The sequence below is a fragment of the Pseudochaenichthys georgianus genome, chromosome 3, assembly GCF_902827115.2.
Source record: "Pseudochaenichthys georgianus chromosome 3, fPseGeo1.2, whole genome shotgun sequence".
In the NCBI taxonomy this organism is placed as follows: Eukaryota; Metazoa; Chordata; class Actinopteri; order Perciformes; family Channichthyidae; genus Pseudochaenichthys; species Pseudochaenichthys georgianus.
The window spans coordinates 37,075,883-37,102,551 of NC_047505.1; the positions used below are offsets into that span (position 1 = coordinate 37,075,883).

Consider the following 26,669-nt stretch of genomic DNA (forward strand, 5'->3'; position numbering starts at 1 on the left):
TGCACCTATAACACCACAACAATTTGAATGAGCCGACCCTCCAGTGAACTCTGTGCCAACACTGGCACACTGAACAGTTGGACAACATCAGAGGTTAAAGACAACCATTTGGCACTAGTTGTCCAATCGCATCAATAGTTTCAGTGAAAATACCATTTAAGACAAACGGAAGCAACATTCACAAAAAGCAAAGTTATATGTAAGTGTAACTATATAACCTCTTATATATACAGAGGCATGTACCAGATAACCACCACCACCACCCCACATGGGTTGAGGAATGCTGCAGATAAAGGAGACTGGACGACTAGCGGGAGAATTATCCCAACTATTGATTTTAGCTGTTGGGTATTACAGACGGAAACAGCGGGTTTATCAGGCCAGGATCCCTCTGCACTTTCACTAACTAAACGAGTATTTTCCGGGCTTATCAGGCAGAAAGCCTATTACTGATGGTCTCAGCCTCCCCCACAAGAGAAAGCGTGGCCACCATTATGCAGCCACTGGATGGGTTAGATTGCATGTCTCTTCTGGGGACCTCTAACACTTACCCAACACTATCCAAAATGATGAACATATATCGACCACCACAACATAATATTCCTCAGGGGTGTTGAACATTCTATTATATATATATATATTCATATTTACGGTTATCAGCTAATGGACTTGTGACCTCCTCAACTAACTGCTTTCTATCGTCCTCTCTCTCTCTTTCTCTCTCTCTCTCTCTGGGTCAATGTCATTTCTAGGGCCTCTGTATATGAGGACTATAACCGGAGATAGTGGGAAGTGCTTTAATCCCTTAGCGGAGCCTAATACCAGCCTTAATCACAAGGAAAAAAATGTATGTTTTAATTACCGGCTCAAAGATCCAGACAGATACCTGTGAGGCACCTATCCCAGGATCCTTAGTGAGTGCGTCTCTCTTATCTGTGAAACATGAGGAAACCCCAGTTCTAAGTATGCATGCTACTCTGTATTAGCTGGCAAGGATTAAAAGTCCTCTCATTATTTTAAAAATAAATTATACTCTGAGACATTTTGAATGTATACCCATTTCCCAATATTAATAATGAAGAAGAGTAGAGACAGAGAACATTTCCCTCAGCAATTACTGTGAAAATCCATATACAATGTGCAATGTGCAATACCAGGGATTGTCTTAATACATATAAAATATAGACAACACCGCATGTGTGCACAAATGTGCATGAATTTATTGTGGCGTAAAATGACCTCAACAAGATGAGAATATTATTGAATAAATAAAAGCTTGATGTAATAATTTACATATTTCATCACAGGCGGCAATGAAAGTAAGTGATTAAACATACAGTGAGAGAGAGAGGGAGAGAGACAGAGAGAGAGAGAAGAAAAGGCAGAGAGGGAATATTGACCAGACTGAACAAGACAAACTGCTTAACAGAACAAAATGATAAAGAAATAAAACAACTTCCCACTTGGGTCAGCCATACTCAAAGTGCATCATGGAACAATAAGACATATTGGATAAATATGTCCGCCAGATGTTTTAAACTGCGTTACTCTAAGCCATTCTTGTTCTAACTAAAGACTTCAGGAAAATCCTTCATCCATTATGTCAACACTAACATTTTTCATGGTCTATTCCAAAAGACAGAGACGAGCCTAGAAGTGATGGAGACCGGCAACAGCAGTGAAAGTGGAACAGGTCGTAGAATCATGGCCACGCGTGGCACCAACGAAGGGGCAGTGCTCATCTGCTCACGGGCCTGCCTTTCTGTCTCCAAGTCAGTCCTGTAATTTGCTTGGGGCAGAGATAAATCTTATCTCAGAGACCTGATTAAGTTTTTAATTTACACTCCAATCAATAGCCAAGGTCTATTGGCAATGTGTCTAAAACTCTATTTACCAAAGGATTCCGTGCTATCAATTGATCAAGGACCGGCAGCCATAAATTATGGGAACATGTGTGTGTGTGTGTGTGTGTGTGTGTGTGTGTGTGTGTGTGTGTGTGTGTGTGTGTGTGTGTGTGTGTGTGTGTGTGTGTGTGTGTGTGTGTGTGTGTGTGTGTGTGTGTGTGTGTGTGTGTGACAGAGAGAGACAGGGAGAGACAGGGAGAAATAGAGAAAGGGTGAGAGGTTTTGTGAGGATTAGAAAGTGAAAGAGCCAGGTTGTATGTGACCAATTTCAGGATAGAAAAGAGATATACTATACTGTAGTAGTGTTGTCACGATACCAACATTTTGGTTTCGATACCGATACCAAGTCAAGAATTGCGATTCCGATTCTTTTTCGATACTTTTCTTAAAAAAAGGGAAACAGTCTTAAATATTATCAGGGATGCAAACTCATCAGGTATGAAAAAGGTGACAAGGATCCGAGCCCCCGACCCCACGGAATATCGGCTTTAAAATTAGGAATAACAGGATTTTAGCAGCCAGAACAACTAAAGCAGCAGTTAATAACGGAAACGCCAAAGAGTCACATCTAATATAAATATATATAAAAGCATTTATTTTAATTGTGTAGCAGTGACTTTAACATTTTGGCAGCACTGTTGAGCATTTTGAAAATGTATTTTCATGCCTCTGTGCAAGGCTTAGTCTTTCTATCTTTATAGCCACTGGTGTGAAGTAACTAAGTCCATAATCTCAAGTACTACTTGGGTACAATTTTGAGATACTTGTACTTTATTTAAGTATTTCAATGTTTCTTTTGCTACTTTGTTCTTCTAATCCACTACAGTTCAGAGGTACATGGTGTACTTTTACTCCACTACATGTATTAATCCCTTTAGTTACTTCACAGATCTGGCTGAATGATGTGAAATATAATCAAGTGTTGAATCAGACTGTAGTTCCACCTGGAGTAAATCCACCAGCTACCCTGCAGTCTACAAAGTACTTCAGACTAGCTGCACCTTCACCAGCTTTGAGGACACTTTCATGATCAATCATTATAAAACATATCATATATATTATTCTGAAATGGACCAATCAAACAACGACTACTTTTACTGTCGCTACTTTAATACTTTTACTTGAGGAACATTTTGAATGTAGTACTTTTACTGTAACAGAGTATTCCTACACTCTGGTGCTTCTAGTATAAGACCTGAGTACTTCTACTTTTACTGTCGCTACTTTAACTATATTTTGATGATAATACTTTTGTAGGCTACTTTTATTTGGGAACATTTTGATTGCAGGATTGTTCCTACATTCTGGTACTTCTACTTTAACTGAAGTGCAAGACCTGGGTACTTCTACTTTTACTCAAGTACAAGATATATACTTATACCACCTCCGTTTATAGCCTATGAAAAAACTAATAGAAAACGAAGGCTAAAGCTAACGTTAGCAGATAGAGATGCTAGTTTGCTAGTTAAGTTTGCTCAACGATAATATTGCGACAGAAACACTTTTCAGTGCACATCACGCTCTGCCGCTCCGACAGGGAGCTCTGCTCTGAACACCTGAACGGCCCGTTCACAGACTTCTGGCGTCTTTTTTGTCAACAAGCCGAGGCGCAGCGGCAGTTGCACTCCCACTTGCAGCCATGCTTCTCGTTTTCTCACATGCTCTGACAGCTAGCGAGTGGCCGCGTGCACGAGAGAGGGGAGGGACTTAGAACGTGCTTGAGAGGAGCGGGACTGCAGGCAGGCAGTGGAAGCAGAGCGCTGAACACACACGGCTCTTAATAAAACGGCGCTTTTTCACGGGAGTACTTTTCCCCGTCATTCTTAAAGTACCGATACTAATGAAACGGAGGAATCGTACCGTTTTTAACGGCAGGGTATCGCGGTACCTTTCAAGTATCGGTACACCGTGCAACACTACTATACTGTGGGGTTTTCTCTGGAAGTTTGTCCTTATACGATGTGAGGGTCTAAGGACAGAGGGTGTCGTATTGTCATACTGATATACTGTACAAACTGTGAAGTCCACTGAGACAAATGTAACATTTGTGATATTGGGCTATATAAATAAACATTGATTGATTGATTGATTGATTGATTGATTGATTGATTGATTGAGATATGAGATGTAGCCTACTTAAAGACACATGACCTGGGAGCAGCACAGACACACTTTTGAACCTCTGCTTAATACTATTCAACATTATTCGGCTCAACAGCTCAGAGGCCAACTGTTGGTATTTCAGCCATACAGCCATGTCTCCATACACTGAAACCAATTGCAGGGAGAAATAGAATGTAAATCAGCTGTGAAAATGATGCAAAGTTTCCAGCTCACTCACTTCAATATCACTTTTTTTAAAGATTCACACCCAGGGTGCTCGTTCTAAATGTCTGAACAAGTGAGACCTCCTACTTCCAGTCCTTTCTGCATGAGTGGCATTATCTGTTTAAACGTCCTTCTTTCCCAACGGATCTGTTAAAAAAGGACTCTGCTGGACTCTGGGTTCCCCCACAGATGTCCTACGTGCTTTTCCAACGCCATGCTCCATGGCACCCTGCCTGGGAAACTGAGGGAAGGATTGTTCAGGCACCCGTTTACACCACCATGACATCCAGGAAACAGCTATTTTCTGTTGGCTATTTTCAGCAGTTCAAATGTTTGTTTAGGAAGATAGAAGATGGCAGCTCTGGATAATCAGAACTGTAAGAAGCTCTGGATAATCAGAACTGTAAGAATCTAATTCATCTTAAGTGAGACCATCCTCACCTGATTTCTCAGCCTGGTTCTGTAAGAGAACAAAGGTAATACCATTTTGCTCCAGAAATGACACAGACACAGTTCAGACTTTTCCCTGCTGTTCCCATGCAGAGGAAAAGAAGGGGAGGGAAAGGAGGGCAGCATTATCACCGTGGAGAAAGTGTCGTCATGGCGGTTCTGCTCTGACCCTGCTGACTCGCCGATTCCTTAACATGAGATCATTTTGGACAGCTGACCTCAATATCACTGTGCTCTGAGGACGAAACAGATCTAATGAAGCTTCTTATTCCCTTCACCCGTCCTACAAGACATAAGCAGGGCACACATCTACCAGCCACATGCATAACATCTCCTTTTCTCCTCCACCACCATTAACAGATTTTGGAGGAATGAACAGAAATAGAATAAACAAGTCAGTTTCCTCCTTTCTCACAATTTCCAGTGAGAAATAAATAAACAAAAGTAAAGACAAGCTGGGCTTCACAGCATTAGGATATTCTGAACTTTTCACATGTTATTGTATTCTTTGTTCTTAGTTGCACACTCTCACACACTTCATATTTGAACAAAGCAGATGATACAGTATTTGCTGTAAAGGAACTACTCTCCAAGCTTCTCAACAGGTCAGCCAAGCTAGTACATCATGGGTAGTATTTAAAATTACAACATACAATAATAAGGGAGAAAAATAATTGTCGTAACAAATGTTTTGGAGGATGTTATGTGCTACTTTGTCATTAGTGGAGAAGCTGTCTGGTAAAATCAGGCATAAACATGTGTCAGAATTACATGTAATTATATATATGAATCACCTCTGCAGCTGGTTGGCTTGGCAGGAGAGAATACGGCACCCTGCTATCCTCACCTTCATAACTGCACTGGGGGAAGGGAGCGGAACAGGGGAGACGTGCAGACTAAAGAAGACAGACAATGTCAGAGAGCCCGACTTGCTGGTCCTGTGCTGGATTATCTAAAGAGCCACCAACGGATATGTGTAATCAGCCCCATCCCCATGTTTCTCTCTCACTCTCTGCCTCTCTGGCTAATGTCTCCGCCTGATTCGATTGAGGCAATTAAGGCAGTAATCTATAGAGCTAGGGAGTGATGGAAACATTTCCCACTGTCCTCCTCATGTTTCTCAGAGCTGCTATAATTAGCTAACTTTGTTTCTCATTAAACATCAGAGCAGTATTTACATACCCAGATCCAATTTGGCACTGTAGAGCCCATTCCTTTTAAACTGTCTTGAAAACCCTGAAACATGTCTGTAAACAAAGGACTGGAGGATTTGTAATCTGCAGTCATTTGAATCAAACATTTATATATTATATTGGTAAGACATAATGTATCAAGCATGTACAGATTAATAACAATGTCAGAGTGTGTGTACGTTACTCTGGAGATGATCATTCCAGAGCAGTGTTGATGTAGATGTAAATGAGGCCTAGGAACGCCTGTTATTGCATGAAGTTTCATCTTAAAAATGAAGGACATCCTGCCATACCAGGTTTAAATGAGCCACCATGGGAACTGGCATGGTAGGCCGATTCATATTCCCTGATGTCTCGTATTCAGTTGAAATTGTTTTTGCAGAGAAAAAGCTAAATTCTCAATCACACAGAATGGAGTGCACTAAACTAAAATGCACACGGACAGATCTTGACTGTCCTCTGTTGTAGTTTAACATTCTGTAACTATGTCATTGTAACATATCAAATATATTTTTTACAAGCTGATTTGTAAACAACACATTAAAAGTGTATTATTTTGAAATAAGGTTTGTTTAACCTAAACTGTCACCCTATTTTATGACTTAGGATATCGTATAACATTTCTATAATGCAAATTAATTATATTTCTTTTAAAAAAAGAGAGCCAGTTAGGCTAGAAAACAACAGATAACTTCTCAAAATGATAAAAGCTGTCGTAAATAACTCTATAAAGGAATTCACCAGCAAGGGAATGCAGGAAATCATCAAACCTTCATTTATGTTGAATCGCCTAATGATCGGTTTCAGTGCACGACAAACAGCCTGTTGAGCTGAACAGCAGAGGTCAGAGGAAAACACAGGAGATGCATTTCACACTAGTGTGATCTCTCTTTAAAGCTACTCTGGCCTGCAGCAGCTTACACACAGAGTTTTACTGCAATGGTAAACTTTTCTGTTGATATGCAAAGCAGCATGGATAACTTGATGTCCCCATGGTAACAATGTCCCTGCTTTGCAAAAATGTAATGATTAATCATGGTTTTGATAACAATGGACAAAATCCTCGTCTCTACTCTAATGTGTGTGTACGTGTACGTGTGTACGTGTACGTGTGTACGTGTGTGTGTGTGTGTGTGTGTGTGTGTGTGTGTGTGTGTGTGTGTGTGTGTGTGTGTGTGTGTGTGTGTGTGTGTGTGTGTGTGTGTGTGTGTGTGTGTGTGTGTGTGTGTGTGTGTGTGTGTGTGTGTGTGTGTGTGTGTGTGTGTGTGTGTGTGTGTACTTTTCAGGGCTGGAGATGGGTCCCTAGTGGTTACTACAGACATTGCAGCTAGTTACAAAGCTGACTCTCCTGTTGCTATTACTGTTAGTGTTTCTCTGAGGAGATGTGTTGAATTTCTTTAACACACTGGAAATAATTTGTGTTAACACATTTACCTTTGAGGTAGCAAACTGACTCAATGAGCTGACACAATTAGAACCTCTTATTTTGTGTGGGCTGCTGCACATGTACAAATTAGTTTACTACTACTGTGGCTGTGGGCTTATATTTTGGTAAAATAATTGGAAACGCTTCTACAATGAAAAGTTAAATATGATCATATTCAGGCTGCCGACTACCAGAAGATGGTTGCTTCCTGCATCATCAAATATTACTGAGACAAAATAATCAAACTTAACCATCATTGAATGTGTACAAAAAACATCAGTTAACGAATTGATGTAAAAATGTTTTAAATATAAAATATTAGTTATGCTTCTGCTAGAAACTTGAATATATCTTGGATGAATGAATGTCTTTATTTGAGTCCAGCAACAGATTACATGGGCCAAATTCTTACAGGTCATCAAATCCTGAAGCTTTAATAGTTAAATGTTAGGATGTGAATGAAAAACATAGAAATCTAATCTGCTCATTTGCTTATCTACAGTATGGGGTGGCTTGAAAACATATGCAGGAGTACAGCCAGGACTGAGGAGAAGGGTAATTTAATCAGCAGCTCTCGAGCCTGACACAGATTCACTTTGACATGTGTGCTTTACCCGTAATTCATCTTTCTGAAAAAAAAAAAAAACTATACAAACACTAATTTCTCTCAAATCCAATACCTGGCAAAGGGTTAGGTGAAAATGTAATAACAGGTTTTCATTGGCTCACACCACAATCCCTTTAGATCTCATCCTATCAAGTGTAAGTTTCCTGATGTCCCTGAACACAAAGGCTAGTGTAGAAAAGTCTAACAGTTAGAAACAGATGGTTTCTGCAATTATGCCTTAGCTAACAAGTGACCACACGTTTAAACAGACTATATGACCATACAATGCACATTGGCTGGTAGTGGAATGTATAAATAAACAGTGTGAGGTGGAGAGCAGTGCGTAGGGGTCCAGATGGGCAGGCAGGGAGGCCTGTCCTGGGAAAGGGCTGTCAGTCCCATACGCCCCTCCTCAGTACCGCTTTGGGCCTGTGTGTAAGACTGCAGCTAGCCTGGCCTGAGCAGCAGAGGGTTAACTGCACTGCCCAGTCACAGGCGTGAAGTGAAACAATGAAATAATGGCAGCGAGTGAACGCTCAAAGGCAGGGGGCAGGGTGGGTGTGAGAGAGTGGGGGCTCACCATGGGCTCCTGCAGATGTTGCTGGGCTTCGGTGGGTCACACAATCACACGTATTAGCATTCCTGATAGAGGGAGCCCGGATTAGGGAGCTGAATGCCTTTCTCGACTCTGTCAGAGTTTGAACACGCCAGAAAAGCAGAGCGGAGGGAGAGAAATCCCAGACATGTGGCGAGGAAAGGTGGAGACAAGAGTGTAGGAGAAGAAAAGCACGCTTAGACAGTGTGAAGGAAGGCCTAGCTCACAGAAAGAGCAGGCAAAATGTTGAGGGCAGTTAGAGAAAGGCGAATGAAGAGTAAGATTGACAGACACATTGCGCCAAATTGACTAAACAGCTAATGAAAGAGTTTAACAAACAGACAATAAAGAGAAATCAAGCATGTGATAATTTAAGTGTTTTGTGAGGTTGGCAGAGGGAGTGTATATGTGAAACGAAGATTTCTATTTGTGGCTGAATGAGTGAATGAGCATAGACAAATGGCTTTCTTTCTTCTTTGTATGCGTGAGTGAGCAAGAGAGAGGGAGAGAGAGAACAGAGACAAAAGCTTTTCCGAGTGTATGTGTGCCGTCCTGTCCTTTTTCCCAGGACAGAGGTCTGGAGAGGCCTCATATTTCTGGCTGCTGTCAGGCTGGGGTGAGAGGCAGAGACAGCAAGGGGCAGCTGTTTGCTACGAGGTACCCTGGCTCTCTCCCACACAGCCTTTGATCCAACTTGGCTTCCTTTGCCAGCCAAGTCTCACCCGGTGTATGTATGAATGTGTGTGTTTGTGTGTGTTAGGGTATGAGCATGTCAGAGGGAGAACACATATAAGTTTGTGGGTGTATTTGGCGTACTAGGGGCACAAGTTGTTGCAAAATATGGAATAGAATGAATACAAGGCAACTCTAAACCTGTGCTTTTGCTCCCTTTCCCTCTCTTTGTTTTAGCACAAGACAAATCATTTGGAATGCAGCCGAACCAGTTTGATGTGGTTGTGTATTCAGCAGAGATTTTTGAATATAGAGGGACAGGTGAATAGTGAGACATACTAACGCACACATATTGAGCAACACTCATAAGTGTATAATAATAATAACAATAATAATAATAATCATCATCATCATCATCATCATCATCATCATCATCATAATAATCATAACCACTACATTCATAATTATGTGGTTAATTTTTGATGGACAGCAAAATGAAAACCAAATCAAATGCTGCATCAATATCAAAACTAACATGCAACCACAAAAGCTTTTGGTTGTGGTGTCATTACTACATAATAATAGCAGTGATATTTGGCAACAGAGGAGAGGGAATGAAACTATTCAATTGATATTTTATTCTCTAGTTTAATACAATGATTAAATGAGTATGTCGGCTTTACTGCACTATGATTCTCTCGAACAGCAGGCATAACCCAGGTTTCTATTAAGAGTCTATGCAGGTGGAACATATTCATTGCACCCTGCTGTCATTGTCCTTAAATCCATGACAACAAAGGGAAAAAAAACATGCAGCGACACTGAACACACTTAAAAACCTCTATATTTGACAGTTAAGGGAGATGTACCTTTGTCCCCAGACAATGACTATCAGTGACTCTACAAGTTAATATTTGCTTCCGCCTGCTCATACATTTGCATTGCATTAGAACCTGACCTAAATGCATTTTTATCACCCAAAGTAATTAGCTGAGCATTAGTTGTATGAGAGAGAGAAAGTACCATGAGGCTGAATCCTTGCTGAATGTGTGGTTATAGATGAGAGCTACAGCAGGAATGGTTACAGAGTAAAGCAGAGCTGGGCCACCAGATTAAAGAGGAAGTAAACACGGCCAGAGTGCTGCCTCTTTAATCTACTACATTAACTCTGGCACCACAATGGGAGGAGCCAGCACGCAGGCAAACGGCACAGCCACACAAAGGGGGAGTGTCAATGAGGGGGTAATAAGGAAAGACAATGAGTAAACAAGCAGGGGAAGTCTATGCCTGGCGTGCTAGTAACTCCCTGCTTCTCACTGCCTGGCACACACAAAGGCCCTGCTGTAATTAGCCACCCCAATAGGTTGTTTAGCATTTGCATATAAATGCCCTCAGAGGCAAACGCTAAACACGCTGACACAAGCCATGCCCAAAACAGACGTTCGCCACACCTCTACCCCACCAGGAGGTCTCAGGGGTCCACTTATGTGGGGGTACCCCCCCCCTTTGCCTTGTGCTTGTACCCACTACAGGCAAGCTGGCATCTATTACACATAAAGCGGAGAGCACACAAAAACGCGGGTACTCAGTTCTTGTTTCAAGAGAGATTGTGAAACAGTGTAGCCAGGCTTCCTGTTGAAGGCCCACACAGCCATCTGTCATGTGAAAGTACATTTTTGCCCTGACCACAGGACTGACGCTCAACAAGGGAGAGGGTGCAGGTGTCAGTCCGATGTTTTGTTCTATTTGGAAGACAGGAAAGAACTCATACAGATATATCCATGTACAATCACTCGCCCATGCGCATCTGTACATGTGCATGAACACGCACAGAGCTGTCCTGGGAAGCCAGGGGTCTACAGAGTGTGAGAAATGAGTGTTCTTTCTTGTTCAGGGTCAAAACATGCAGGCTTGTTTATTGTACCCTATCTGGCTGGAAAAAGAAAAGTGTTGTAGTTGTACCAGTGTAGCCAAAGCTGGTAGATTAGAGTAAGACGCCTAATACATTTACACAACATTCAATCGCAAACATGCTAAAACATATATATTTTCTACAGTTTTGAGTTTAAATTCCTTAATGTTACTGAAAATGTTTTTGATGAGACCTTTGCGTCAGTTCTACATTTCCTCTTCTGTCTGCCGTTGTTTTGACAATGGAAATTCATGAAAAAAGATACAAACTATAGCAAGGAAGGAAGTGATGAGACTGGGGTCTCTGCCCTCCTTCCCTCCTCCAGCGCTGACAACCACCTCTCTCTTTTCTCTTCTTCCTCTAAACCCATATTCTTTGCAATGTAAACAAAGGCTGTGTCATCTACACACTTGTCCTGTTCCCGGTACTGCTAGGAGGGAAAGAGTACATTCACAAAGCTCCTGCACCATACAAGGACTACTTCCTGTGTTAATTCTAAGCACAGAGTGCAATTTTACTACGACAGTGTACTCTGCATGTAAGACATTTCTAAGCGTAGCTTTTTGCACGGGAATACCACATAATAAAATGCTAGCAAAAAACCTGGTTCTCACCTGCCATGCAGCCTGTTGTTCCCCATCAGGGCATGACCCAACATGAGGAAACACCTGGCTTCAATGAAAAAGCAGGCAATAAGAGGAGCCTATTTTATAGCCATCCTCCTCCTTATACAGTTATGCCTAAGTTGCAGGAGCAATACTGGATCTTTGCTGCTCAAGTTGTACATCATATATAAAGCAATTATTTATTTTATCAAATGCACATGATGACAAGTTGTACATCATATATAAAGCAATTATTTATTTTTATCAAATGCACATGATGTAGGCTGGGGACAAAGCATTGCTCTGAGGAAGAGTAACAAAGTAGCAGAAGAGAAGGAAAACAGAGAATCACTTGTCAAAGAATTGGCACTTGGCATATATGGAGGAGAAAAAGTGCTCTAAAAGTCAGCATCCGTTTTGAGCCTTGTTCTTACCTCAGGCTCACTTCCTATATGTGGTCAGGGTGTGTTTTGTTCTACAGCTTCACACAACAATGCAACAAAAAAGTCAAATGTTGGCCCTGCTAGAAAGAAAGAATTTGAATTAAACCAAAATACAGTGTGACAGACTTTCAGACATACATCAGATGACCAGGTGACAGAATGGATGTTTTAAGCTAAAACCATTATTGTAAATAGGTAAATGCTTTTTTTCTTTTAGTGTTGGGGCGCCACATTCACAAGAACATTGCCAATAGCTGTGTACAATAGCCCAAGCGCCTATCTTCATTCATTAAACAGTAGGCAAAATAAAAGCCATGATGGCCAGACGAGGCAAATGACGTCACAAAGCCGAGGTCACCAGTCTGTCATGGCCGTCTAGCCCTGTGTCAGCCCCATGGGACCTGCCCCACCCCCTCCAGCCTAGACCCAATCTCTGCTGTGGCACTGAACGTCAAAATGAAAACCAAACAGTCGCAGAGGGCTCTGTGTCGAATATGTAAACGCTACAGCACTGTCGCTGTCATGAGACATAAGCTACTGGGTGCAACAACAGCGGTTGTAGCACAGCCTGCCATAGAGGTGGTAGCATCAGGACCAGCAGACAATAATTTCCATTAAGCTGGAAAAATATACATTTTTAGCACATGTGTGAATGGGAGAAGAAGAGAATGCATGTCCTCCTCCTCAGGCTAAACACACACACACACACACACACACACACACACACACACACACACACACACACACACACACACACACACACACACACACACACACACACACACACACACACACACACACACACACGCGCGCGCGCGCACGCACGCACACACACACACACACACACACACACACACACACACACACACACACACACACACACACACACACACACACACACACACACACACACACACACACACACACACACACACACACAGACGCTGTATATGTCTAGTTTTCGGTGTTGCTGTGTGGGAGTCTGCTTCTCTCTAATCAATTTATTATGAGGCACCGGGGTCCTTATGTTTGTTCATTTAACACAGGGAATTTGAGAAAGAGCATTTGTTATAGGTACAAGGAGATCCAGAGAGGAAACCTTGTGTGTTTCGGGAGGAAGAGAGCGGTAGAGGAGAAGGGTGAGGTAAAGGCACACATCACAGAAACACCCTGCAGAATAATGTAGTGGTGTAATATTGTGGCTTTGAGGAAATGTTGATTTAATTGCAGTTTGGTGCACATTTAATGTGGTCTGTATGACACCTGGCATAAATGGTTTACACTCGGGACAGTGCCAATTATAATTCAGCCAATCAGAAATCTTTCATAAATCCACTGACATGCTCACTGCAACAGCTAGATGCTTATTTGACGAGATGAGATGGGATGGCGACAGACGCACATGCAGTATATCTTCTTTTTAATTACAATGTCTGCAGAGGTGGGACTCCGCTATAAACAATCATCTGTGCAATCAAACACCAAATACCACCTACATGCATTATAATAATACATTCTCACTGAAAACTGAAAAACTCAAATGAGCATGCACAGTATTTGTATAATTATTATAGCAATGCCCAGCTAAAAGATGAGGACTGTAACTCTACCATTCATTCAGCAGCTTTGACAGCAGGACGGCATTGTTCAATTTAATAATGACAGTCAGGTGGTGGTCAGTTGGCCTACATGCACAGAGGCAGACACACACACTGGGATATAATAAACAGAATATCATTACTATTCTGCTGAATGTAAAGCGCTAGTAAATACTTCAAATCATGTTCAAAGCTCATTAAAATGATAAAATGTGTGCATCTTTGAATGTGCTTTTGTTGAACTGTTAGCACTTTCTCACTTCTAATAACACTGCAGGTCTTTCGCAATAGTCTAATATTATGTATATAAATATATTGATGTGTTTTATTCTTTCATGCAATTCAAAACATGTGAAGAAAACTAAAATAGTCTACATGACTTCAGTAAGTTATTTCCAGGCAACAAAGATGAAAAAAGATATGTGAGCTTTATCTCACATAAGTAAATAATAAAAAGGCCAGCTATGTGGAGTAATGAATACTGAAAGAAAATAACAATGTACAGTTTGTGTTTGCACTCAGAGCAATATGCCCCTATGTTTGTAGAAAAATAGCAGAAGCTTGAAGAAAGCTGACATCAGAGGAATACAGAGGCTACAGCACTTAGGGGCCATTTTATTGCTTTGCTGTGGTCAAGTGAGGTGCACCGAGCTCAATTCTACCACAACAATGGCAAAAAGGGCCGCAGAGACAAAAGAGGGCTATCCCTGCTTCTTAACCCCTTCACTACTGGCAGATCAGTCGCCTGGGGTACCGAGCGAGAACACCAGGCCACCTCAGGAGAAGCAAGGGGAATGACAAATAGCCAGCCACAACGTATATACCTACTGTATGACAACAGCTCACACACACACACACACACACACACACACACACACACACACACACACACACACACACACACACACACACACACACCACACACACACACACACACACACACACACACACACACACACACACACACACACACACACACACACACACGCACGCGCGCGCACACACACACACACACACACACACACACACACATTTAGCTACTTACACATAACAAACTATACAAGCGCACAGACCACATAGGAATCTATCAACGGGCAGGTGAAGTCGGCTGCTTTTCCTGACCAGGAACAGCAGTCGGCTTCACCTCAGCCCCGTCTCATACTGAAATACACTGCAGCGTGCTCTCTATGTCTTTCCATCTCTGTCTGTCTGTCTCTCTCTCTCTCTCTCTCTCTCTCTCTCTCTCTCTTTCTCTCTCTCTCTCTCTCTCTCTCTCTCTCTCTCCTCCACTAGGAACATGGACAGGCTACTACACATTTGCAAGTGAATTACACTTTTTGTTGAGATTTCATTGTGTGTGGATTGTAAAAAAAAAATAGGAAAGAGGGTGTGAGAGGGAAAGGGTGCTCCTGCCATCACTCTTTTCTTTTCTTCTCTCTATAATCCTGAGGAGGATAAGCTGTGAGGTACACAGAGAGGAAGTGCCATAGACCTGCTGGGGTCCAGCACATCCTAGTAGTGCATTCCTGAAGCAAAGCTATCAGACACACGTATAGACAGACACAGACTAAAACCCTCTCGCACATTATGACAGAGTGGAGTGAATGCAGAGCTGAAATAAACGCAGAAACACTGCTCACGTGTAATTGTATGAATCAGAAAATGTACTGTCAAACACCATCAATCTGTCTATCCCATGCCCCAGAGTTAATACTAAGCATGTCTTTCGAGCATCAAACGGAGAATAAGTAGAATCGAGAAAGAGAGTTATGGAGTCTATAGCAGCATAATGTTCATATCACTTTCACATAGCTCTTTATCTTGCCTTTCAAACAAGCCCAAGCCCACTGACCGACAGAAAAGCGGTGAAGCTGATAGCTTGACTATACAAACACACACTGTATTTGGTGCGAGTACAAGCCGAGATGTTGCATCATCGTGTGACCTGGCTGTAAATTAGTGACAGGGAAAAATTACACAGATCAACACACTGCATTTAATTATGTCTTATTTTATACTAATTGTAATTTGTTGTATAAAAACAAATGTATCCTCTCTGTCTGAGTATGTAATGTCTTCATTTTTATTTAAATTGTATAATACTTAATGTTAAAAATATTTAGTACAATAAATCATATGTAACATGAGGCAGGAGCTATGCGACTGATGTACTGTCAATATTTTAAACCATCACTCTCTTTCACACACAGACTTACACACACCAACCCACACACACACACACACACACACACACACACACACACACACACACACGCACCGACTTACATTTCATCTACACAATGCAGATTTCACAGACACAGATAAACAATGCGAGGGCAGTTATCACTCCACGGAGCACAGTAACATAGAGGAAGAGGAAGAGGATGACAAAGAAATAGGGGAGGATAAAAAGACGGTGTGTGTGTGTCGTCAGAGTCACAGGCCAGAGGGGCCCATGCATTGTTCCAGGGCTCAGTGTGGGGAGAGAAAGGCGACCTGGGCCGCCTCTGTCTAAGCGTCCTCCATGTTTTATGCATTCTGTCCTTTGTGATGATAAGCGCCAGTGCGGAGGGTGGAATGCTGGCCTCCAGGGTCCAGGAGAGGGGTGGGCTTATGGGGGGGCTGGGGTGCAGCTCAGTTTAATTTTGCAGCCCTTGGAGTGGTCCCTGTCATCCCTGCCTCGCCCGTGTGTAGGCATATGTAGCCCATAGAGACACGTAAACCGTTGTTCCTCCCATCCTTGAACACTAGAGCTAGCTGCTGCTGCCCCAAATAGGATATTATAACCACTATGCCACACACCGTACACACACCGTACACACCGTACACACACACACACACACACACACACACACACACACACACACACACACACACACACACACACACACACACACACACACACACACACACACACACACACACACACACACACACACACACACACACACCTATCTTAATCTCTGTTCAAATGCAATACAAATGTGTGTAAAATTGTATCACATATTATTGTGCTCTATTCTATGACAGCATGTACATTTCCTTCACTAAAGGGAATTCAAAATAGAAGCCATTCTTTGCTTTCAATCATATTACTGAATAGAAAATGTTTTATTTCTTTTTATTTGATCCCATATTTACTAGATTATCAGCACAACATTGTGTGTGATTTGTCTGAATTTTAACCCTGGTTTACATTTTTTAAAGCAGTTCAGAATTAATACAAAAGAATAAGTATAGAAATAAAACGTGTATAACACGGCCTTGACGTGAAACCTTAAACATTTCTTTCATCATGCCAGAATACACACACAGAAAAACAAACGCATCTTCTCAGTCATAAATGTTGCCTACCACAATGATTTAACCAAGATTGTTAACACGATAACATATTGTGAAAGAGCAAACACCAAAAATCTCGGCAAATTTTAAAAAAGGAGTCCTATGGACACTTGGAGCTGGTAGATTAGGGATTATGTACAGCATTTAGACACAACACAAGCATGCATGTACACACACACACACACACACACACACACACACACACACACACACACACACACACACACACACACACACACACACACACACACACACACACACACACACACACACACACACACACACACACCTGAGCATGACAGTCATCTCTGCCTTTCATCCTTTCCACTCTCTCGCTCACCCCTGTGCTGAGCCGAGATCCCGCCCCCCGCCTGCTCCTTTATGACAGCATGACATGTACACTGGCCTCGGCAGCAGGACAACTGGAAGAACTGGTTGTTGCTGCACGACCTTGCATATTCAAAACCACACATCAGACTCAAAGCCATCATCTGTGTCCACTTCCTTTATATACATATGTCCATAAAGTAAATGCTGACACTTGACATTCTTCTCTTATTTCAGTGAAGACGCATCCACACAAAGGTAGACCTTCATATCTATAGTGCTCTGTCTCTCAAGAAGCAGACGGAACAGTAAAAAGGAATGAAATGAAACTGAGGTTTTACTAAAATACAATATATGTTAATAATAATAATAAGACAAATAATAATTACATTTACAATATTCCACTTTTCAGAGCATTATAACATAATAAGATGGATTTGAATTGTTCTGTGTGTATAGACTTCTATCGTAAACACACCTAAATTGTGATGAATCTCCCATGTACGGGCTTAGCCTACAAGTAACCCAAAGAGGGCTCTCTTCAACCGATAACATGGCAACGAGCTCCCCCACGGAGCCAAAGCCCGAGCACAGTAAGGTTGTAGTTAAAGAGGGAGCTATGCAGAGACACATTGAGAATGAAGATGGAGAAGGGGGGGGGGGTGACAGAGAGAGAGAGAGAGAGGAACAGTGAGAGGAGGAGAAGGGGTTATGACAGCCAGAGGCGCTGTCTCCCCTTTCTCTGTGTTACCCCCAAACCATGAAACAAGCCTATCCATGACGACTACTCCCTTTATCTAATTTCCCCGACTGAAAGCGCTACCCCTGCTCATGCAGTCCAATCACATATGAATACTCTGAATATACCTGTCATTGAGTATGGTAATAGAAGGAGGCCAAATGTAAACAGTGGACAGCCGTTTTGCTGCTGTGCACGATCAATGGCAAGTACAGTTAAAAATCTGGTCAAATCACAGCATAACAACACCAAATGGTTTTTTCATGATACGAAGAACCATCGAAACAGCAGCAACACACACATATCAATTCCTGCAGATATGTACTTGCATTGTTTGTCATATAACTAGAAGCATTTTCTATTACTAAATGCACAGCACCATCGTCACAAATAAACTAAGCTGTGTTATCTTAGACAAAGGATTTTTTTCCATGTTCCACTTTCAAATAACATGCTTACAATTTATTATTGTTTTATAACCCTATGTGTGCTGGTTAAAAACAGTTGCACAATATCACAAAGATATAGAGCAATTACAAACTAATTCAAACTAATTCTAATGAAATTAATTAGTATAGTATAAATATCTGCATGACAGTATTTCTTATATATTTTTAACAGAGTAATATCCTGTTTTACAGTTTTTCTTCAGTTATGGTATCTGCACATGTGCCTTTATTAATATTCATTCATTCAAAATCAAATTTAAAAGAAGAATCCTACCTTCTTGAAAACATTTAAAAACATTGAAAAAACAACTCTGATCCTAAGTAATGAGCTAAAAATTAAAATGGCCTATTTCAATTAGCTTTCACAAAAACACTGTCTGTGGTAAAACCATCAATCTGGTGGCAGCTCACAGTTCTCACAAGCACAATACTTCCAATATCACAGTCAAGGATAAGGATGAGATATTAGCTACACCGAACACAACGTCTGACAAACACACATTTGAAATAGAATACATATAAAATAAACCCAATGACATTCCTATACCAATGCCAGGAACTGTAATAATTAAACATAAATATGATGATGAGACAAGCCAGGAAAATCAGACAGGTAAGAAGACAGTAAACATTTCTGCTGTCTTTGTTTTGTAACAGAAGACGGAGAGAGAGGGAGGAGGAGGAAGAGGAGAGGAGTGTTACTGTCAGATAGGGGAGGAAGAGAGATCACTCGAGTTCTCGCAGAGCAGCCATACCTGCCCAATACACTGCAACACCTTTGAGTTTCTAATCACTGGAATCCAAACACATACAATTTGCTGTCTTAGACACACACAAATAATACTGGGGTAAACATACCAAAGCAATACGAAAAGACGAAGGAAACAAATATTAATTTTATAACTGCTATAAATTAATCAACCCTTTTTCCCCCAGTGCTAATCTCTCCCCGTCTGTTCCTCTCCAGACTGAAAGGTAGGATTCTGTTTATCTGACCTCTTCCCCTGATTCCTCCTCTATGGCCCATGGCTATTTGACCCCTCCACCCAACCCCCTCCTGTCCTCAGCCCCCCTTTTCCTTTCTCTCCCTGACAGCCTTAACGTTTTGTTTTATTAAACCTGTTACCAGTTGTTTTTTGTTGCTCTCATCCTAAACTAAAGCCAAAATCGTAATCCAGCAGACGCTGACGACCACAAGTGCTTTGTGTGGCTCCCAAAACATACCAACAGTACCATCACCCTTTTTTCTCCAAGCGAGACTCACTCTCTCACCATCGTCCCTCGGCTGTTTGCGCGGGGTTTCCTCTTTCCTTTTTATCTCTGCACTCACTCCATGACCCCTGTTCCCCCTGTTCCTTGCTGTCTGACCTACACCCCCCACCCCACACACACAGTTTCCCACCCCCCTTTCTGCTTCCCCCAATGGAACACATATCCTTTCCACTGCTCGCTCGCAAAACCTATTATTCCTCTTTCTTTTCCCGTCTCTATGTCGCTAAAAATATCCGAGACTAGTGTATAATTCTCGCAGCTTTTTCTGGCTATATAGCTCCATCACATCCGAAACCAAATGCTATTTTTTAATCACATTAATGGAAATTTATTTTTGGCTTGAAAATACACCTAATTGTCTCGATAACAGTTGGATTTCCGTTTTATTTATTTTTCCGATCAGATCCGTTTTTCGGCGAGGTTGGTTATAATGTAATCATAGGCAGTTAAACTGTGTATTTTATTTGGAAAAGGCCCATTCAGTTTAGTAAGGCTGCTATTGTATTTTCCTCCGAGAGTACAGACTATTCTATTTTGGGTAAGAGAAAGATGTCTTGTTTAACTTGCACACAAAAAAGAAATCCTGCCAATGTGAACTGGCTAAGCGGCTACTAAATGCATGCAGTGACCTATAGGTTTAGTTTGGACCGTACTTTAAGTTTCCGGCAGTAACTTTGGAATGATTATGGCTGCTTAAGGCTAATAGGGCAATGTTTTGTTTTCATTCCGGCCAGCATTTCTCGGGGAAAAAAATGTTCTCCTGAAAGTCAGATACGGTAGCCAAGTAGTTGGAGGCAGCAGCAGCTCCAGCCTGCCCTATGTCTTCCCTAAACCACATGTCTGTTCTCTGAAACGCAGCTCAGACTCTCGGGCTGTCCGTGTACAAGGTCCTGCTGATCCGCTCTTGTCATGAAGGAGACCCGGGGCTTCGTTCATCTCAACACACACAACACACACACGCTCGCAAAACACGAGCCCATTCGCGCACGCACGCACACATACACACATGTCGATCGATTTGCATGTGACTTCGTCAGGGAATGAGCGAGAATCGACTTAAAAACAACGCTTCAAAAGAGCCAAACAGCGATGAAAAATAAAAAGACAAGATGGACAAAGTGGGGTAAAGGGGAAAAGTGTAGCATGAGGAACTAAGACAGGGCGGAGGGATTGCACATTTCACAGAGAGACGTATCGAAGAAGAACACAAATGTGTTTATCCAGAAGAGGATTTTAAAAGCATACGACGGTGCTGCAAACCCTTGGATGTAGCAAGTGTCAAATCTGTAAAAATAAGAAAGCGAGAGATGGTCCCTTTCGCCGGACGCACACGGACCCACAGGCTGGACTTGGAGCTCCTTTTCTGGGCTGCGCTCATGTGGAGCTGGCGCTGTCCTTCGTCCGCTCAACACAACCCCTTTTCTTATTGCATCTGTGCCTTAAAACACGTTTCTTGACACCCATAAGCCCTTTATACCTGTTCCTGATCTCACCGAAATGCACATATCTGTTTTAAAACCGTGTTTTTCTACGGTCAACTGCTTGGAGAGGATCGCTGTCTTGCCCATTTCTTATCTTCCATTCATGAGGAGAAGAGGACGAACGCTGATGTAAACACAGGTAACGATACGAATAAAATCGAGAATTAAACAAACTACTTGCATGAAATGAACTTGTGATCGCCAGTCATTTCTCACAATGTGAGAAAAACCAGCTTCGCTACATGTAGCGTAAACTACGAACAGATAGGAAAACAGATTCAGACAAGTCTACAGCGAAAAGAATAGGATCGTGGAAACAGAGAGGAAAAAAGACAAACGCAAAGTTGAAACTTACAATTTCTCGCTGCCGCTTTGTGATCCTCGCTTTTTAATCCAGTATTGAGATGATTTAGCTAAAGATCCCATCAAGGCAGTCCCCGTTTGGTCAGTTTGCGCTTAGGGTGGCAAAAGAAAGATCATTGTTGTTGCGGAGTGTAAAAAACCGAAGTAGGTACTATTAGTTGTTAAAGGCAATATAAAAATAATTTGGATGCAAAGCAGGCGATGAGTCTTGTGTTAGAGGGAGCGAGGAAGAGGTGAAAGTGAGATCTGATGATTGAAAAGAAAAAACTCTTTGGATCTTTATTCCTGCTAATTAGTTTCCTGCAAAAAATGGCTGTGATTAATTCAGTGCGCATGTGCTTCATTACACAGGCACGAAGGGAAGGGCTAATTAGCCGCCTTCTGGATCAATAAGATTCAGCAAAGGAGAGAGCTCGGGAGAGAGAGGGAGGGAGGGAGGGATAAAGAGGAGGGAGGGAGGGATGGATAGATACAAGTAAAAAAAGAGGAAAGTAATGATCAGGAATTGAAAATATGGAATTAAGAACAGCGGAAAGTAAGAGTTTGATTAGACGGAAGACAGTGAAAGTTAATACTGAAGCAGGCAGCCGCAGCAGGCAATGCCCGACGCTACATGCACAGCTTTTTCTCCGCTCTTTTTCGACTTTTTCAAACGTTTTTGTCCCGGTTTTTGCCTTTTTAAATAAAATATTTGCATATGCTTTGGCCACTTTAAGTACATACGCGATCATGCTTTATTTTATTCTGTCTCTTTGAACCTAAGTCTGTCATTTTAGCCGTTCCAAAGCTGCACAGGACGGTTACTACATTTAGTTTACAGTCTGTTTGAACAACTTATTGAAATACATAACTGAGTTACGGCGGCTAGTGATTAAACTGGAAACATTATATTCTTTATGATAGTGCACTTGTTAAAGTGTAAGTAATGATCGTATTTGGAAACAATTTAAACAAACACTTGTCAAACAATTAAAGCATGTAGCCTATATAGCGATGTATACATGCGCACTCGATGTACTGTAATCAGTAATAAACAGGGGTTATCGTAAATACAGTGTATACCTGGATATTATCACAGCTAAAACTGTATTTGTTTTTGTAAATATATATTTTAAGCATTGAGAGAAATACCACTTGCTCAGAGACAGAAGTTGACAATGCGAAGCTTCAAAATGTTAACTTTGATAAACTTGAAGCAATTCAATCTTTACACATCATATGTGAACCCCAGCTTATTTAGGCTACATCTTTACATTTCATACAAATATTATAAGTTAACGATGGTTGGTTTAAAGAAGAATGCTCAAAATTACTTGAATAAAACGTAGAGCAATGTGTGTTCCTAAACTCTGTGTAAATGCATGGATTAATTTGAATGAAAGAATACAATTAAGACTAAAAACTACATTTGAAAAAGTGAAATTCAGCTTTAAAAATATGACATGATAGTATGACGGAGATGAGATGCAAGACGTGTCGTTTTGACACTGTAACTTTAAATGCAGTGTATACTTTATAACACAATTACAATATAAAATAAACGAATTGCTTCAATGATGTGAGATCACAGCACAAATGTTTTAGTATTTTTCGAGTGAAATTATTAAACGTATAAGAGCTGCTTTGTATCATTACAGTATGCAAACAAGTCTAGCTCTTTTTTTTGAAATACTTGTTTAATACCCATTGTATCCTATATATGGGTGTGACAATTTATTTAAATTTGAGTCGCGGGTGGTTATGTGACACAGTGGGATGACGGGGGAACAGGTTATCGTGACATCTATTACGAAACCGCTGGGAACACGTTGTCCATGAGTGTTGGTTCTTTTAAATAATAATAACACTATAAATGTGTGACAAGGTAGGTGAGTGGTAAGGTGTTTGGTCAGCTCCGGCCTCAGTTCATTCATTTTGCTCTATAGTTATACTGACATTTTGATAAGGAGTCCAGATGGTCAGTGCCTTGACTCATTTTGATCTCTCCTGATCCTGAATTTCTGAAAGGCTTTATGATCAATACCAACCATTTTTGAGGTTCTCTCGTTTGTTTCTTTCTCAAAAATCTTCCCGTAAAGCACTTCGCCTCTGTAACTGATGTCCTCTCATTTCCTCCGTATGAAAGATTGTGTATTGCAGAAATCAACCTTTGAGTCTCTCAGTGCTCTTTGTTATGATAATTGTATTGTTGATTCTCCGAGGAAATGGACAATCCCTCACTCTCAGTAAGCACACTTTCTGTGCAAACAGTTCCATAAAGAATCCTGGTCCACCGAATGCAAGTAGCTGCTCTCACTGATCACATAACGTGCCATGTTTCTTGAAACAATACGGATTTGATAGGCTGCGCCTATAGTGAATTCCGATACAGAGTTAATAGTTAAACGGCACCTATAGTCGAATTCAAACATTTTCTAAACATGCTTTAGAGCTTGAAGTGGGCATAATACAACGGTGCATAAGAGATAAGCCATAACTGGGTTAATAAAACGGCCTTAGATGTTTATTTTTCCGGACGCGTATATTGGATAGAAATGCATGGCACATATAAATATAACGCGTGTTTTTATTTCTTAAGATTGCACACAACTGCATGGCAGTTCGTGTTGTTGTAGTGGTCACGATTGCTGATGAAATATAAAGTATATATTCTATATTTTCCAAAGGCCTTTTGGCTTAAGGGTTAAAAAGGTTATGAAACCTCCACGGGACGCAGTGTTTTCATAGATCCAATAGCATATCTATTGGAAGAGCCTATGAAAATCAAACTTATATATCGTATCTCTCTCTCTCTCTCTCTCTCTCTCTCTCTCTCTCTATCTATCTCTCTCTCTCTCTCCCCCCCCCCCCCCATCGCTCCCTGCTAGAATATATAGTGTGCTGTAACACGGCATTTCCTCAGCACTTGCCATCCTTAAGCCAAGGCAGGCACTGATACCTGTTTTTAAGCAATGTAGCATCTGCTGTGTGGCATGTCTCTCTCAGAAAAACAAGAAAAATGCATTGCCCCGTCGAACAGCTCACATGTTGCAGTGTGAGAAACAGACTAGGAATCTCGAGGATTTGTGCGTGTCTGCTCTCTCGGGAAGGAGAGATTGGTTGAAAATAGCGTGCGAGCTACGAGGGGCTACGAGATAATAAAAGAGTATAGTGTCATTTGAGGCTTGTAGTAGGCAGCTTTGAGCGAGTCAGTCGCCTAAAGCCTAACAATGCAAACTTCAGTTTACAAATGTATGCAAAGGCCTGATTGACATTACTCCTTCAGTGACCATATTGAGTAGGCTACGGTGTAAGCTAAATCAAAAGAACACCAGCCAGACGGAGGCCTTGATGCTTTTAGGGCCTATGCATCACTGAAAGGGGAAAAGGGGGGACTGACAGGGTCTGAAGCTTTTGTGTTACCAGCGTTCAATTGCGCCTCTCTGTGGGAAGGATAACTGTCCACGTGCCAGCCTCAATAGGCATACATCGATGAGTGGCATTGCAAATTCAACACAACCTGTGGCTATGACAGCCCGTGGATATGACAAAGAAAGGCAGAGTAGCTTACAATTCAGAATGCTGCGTAGATGTGAGGCACATGAAAGAGCTTGACCACCACCAGAACTGCAAGGAACAAAACATTCAGACAGAGGGCAAAGCCCATAATCGTTTTGAGCGTTGTTTTGTGATGGGGTTTTGCAAACCCGTGTGCATAACATGTCGTTTTAAGTTATTTGATTAAGTCTTCAAATATATCCAAAAATCAAAACCAACAAAAACGTTTAGCACAAAGGGAAACAGAGTAAAGATAAAAACCTGCAGTGGAGAAATGCCTGTAACTTTATAAAGAGATAACGACCATTACATTCCGAAGTATTTGGCGATTTAAAAGTCTTACAGACTGCAATATTAACAGGGAGGGTGTCATTCATATTATGCTATAAAATATTTCTAAATAATAGTGTAGACTGGAACCTCAAAGTGGGACACAAAACGCTGTGTTTATTTTAATGGTGATGAAATGAAACATGCATTGTTATTTTACTTTAGTGTTGATGTTGATGAAAGCAAAATAGTAGGGTCTGTAGTTAGATTCTCAGATTGGCAGAAAATAGTCAGGAGCCACATTTTTATAAGCAGGGCAAACCCCTTCTTAACTCAGTTTAGACTTTTTTTTAGATTTTTTGTGAAATAGAGATGCTGCACATACATTTTTTTGAAATGACTTTAATTAATAGCATATCAGTATAACAGTAACGTGTAGCATATATCTTGGTATGAAAAAACGCTCAATTCGATTTTTTTATGAAAATATGTATATGCTGTACTTATTTTCAAATTTGTTTTTTATGATCCTCGACGGAATGAAGCAGTTGAGGCTGCACTGTTTACCACAACATCGTTGCACATATGGGAGCCTGGTGTCCGGCTCTCCATGTGTGCAGGGTGGATAGGGCAGCGCAGCCAGGTGCAATGGGAGCGCCCTCTTATGTTCAGCCTGACCACTGGGATTAAGCAGCGCATCAACTCCTTTACAGGAGCGAAGCGCCTGCGGAACAGCTGGTCTTTGCAAAAGCGCACCTTTGCCTTTCCATCTACCATATTAAACTGCCTCCCATATGAATTATGTAAATATATACCCGGTCGGAATGTTGCTGGGTCGAATTAGACGCAGACAATCAAAGGCGAAAATCACAAACATTTCAGATAAACATTTTACCAAAATAGCTGGTCTAACACGGTCCGAAACTGTTATATTTCTTGATACTGATCATAGGAGTTAGAAAGGCAAAAGCCCAGCACAGATCAAACTTGGACTTGGCCTTATCAGCGGAGCGTTCTGCATACATCTGCATATTTACTGTCAAAATGTATACATCATTTATTTTTATTTTTTTATTGTATTAGATGTGTATATTTCATTCAAGATTAACTTTATTTGAGTGGTTATAAGTTGTGTTTGATTGTAGATGCAGGATAT

The 26,669-nt window shown here is 41.3% G+C and overlaps 1 protein-coding gene across 2 annotated transcripts in view; it reads right to left on the reverse strand.

Moving 5' to 3' along the window:
• Window positions 1–22,118, reverse strand: part of zfhx3b (zinc finger homeobox 3b) — a 139,267-nt gene extending 117,149 nt beyond the window's left edge. For both annotated transcript variants that reach the window (XM_071206909.1, XM_071206907.1), the window contains exon 1: window positions 21,699–22,118. The gene's annotated coding sequence lies outside the window, so the exon portion shown is untranslated. The remainder of the gene's footprint in view (window positions 1–21,698) is intronic.
• Between the last annotated feature and the right edge of the window lie 4,551 nt (window positions 22,119–26,669).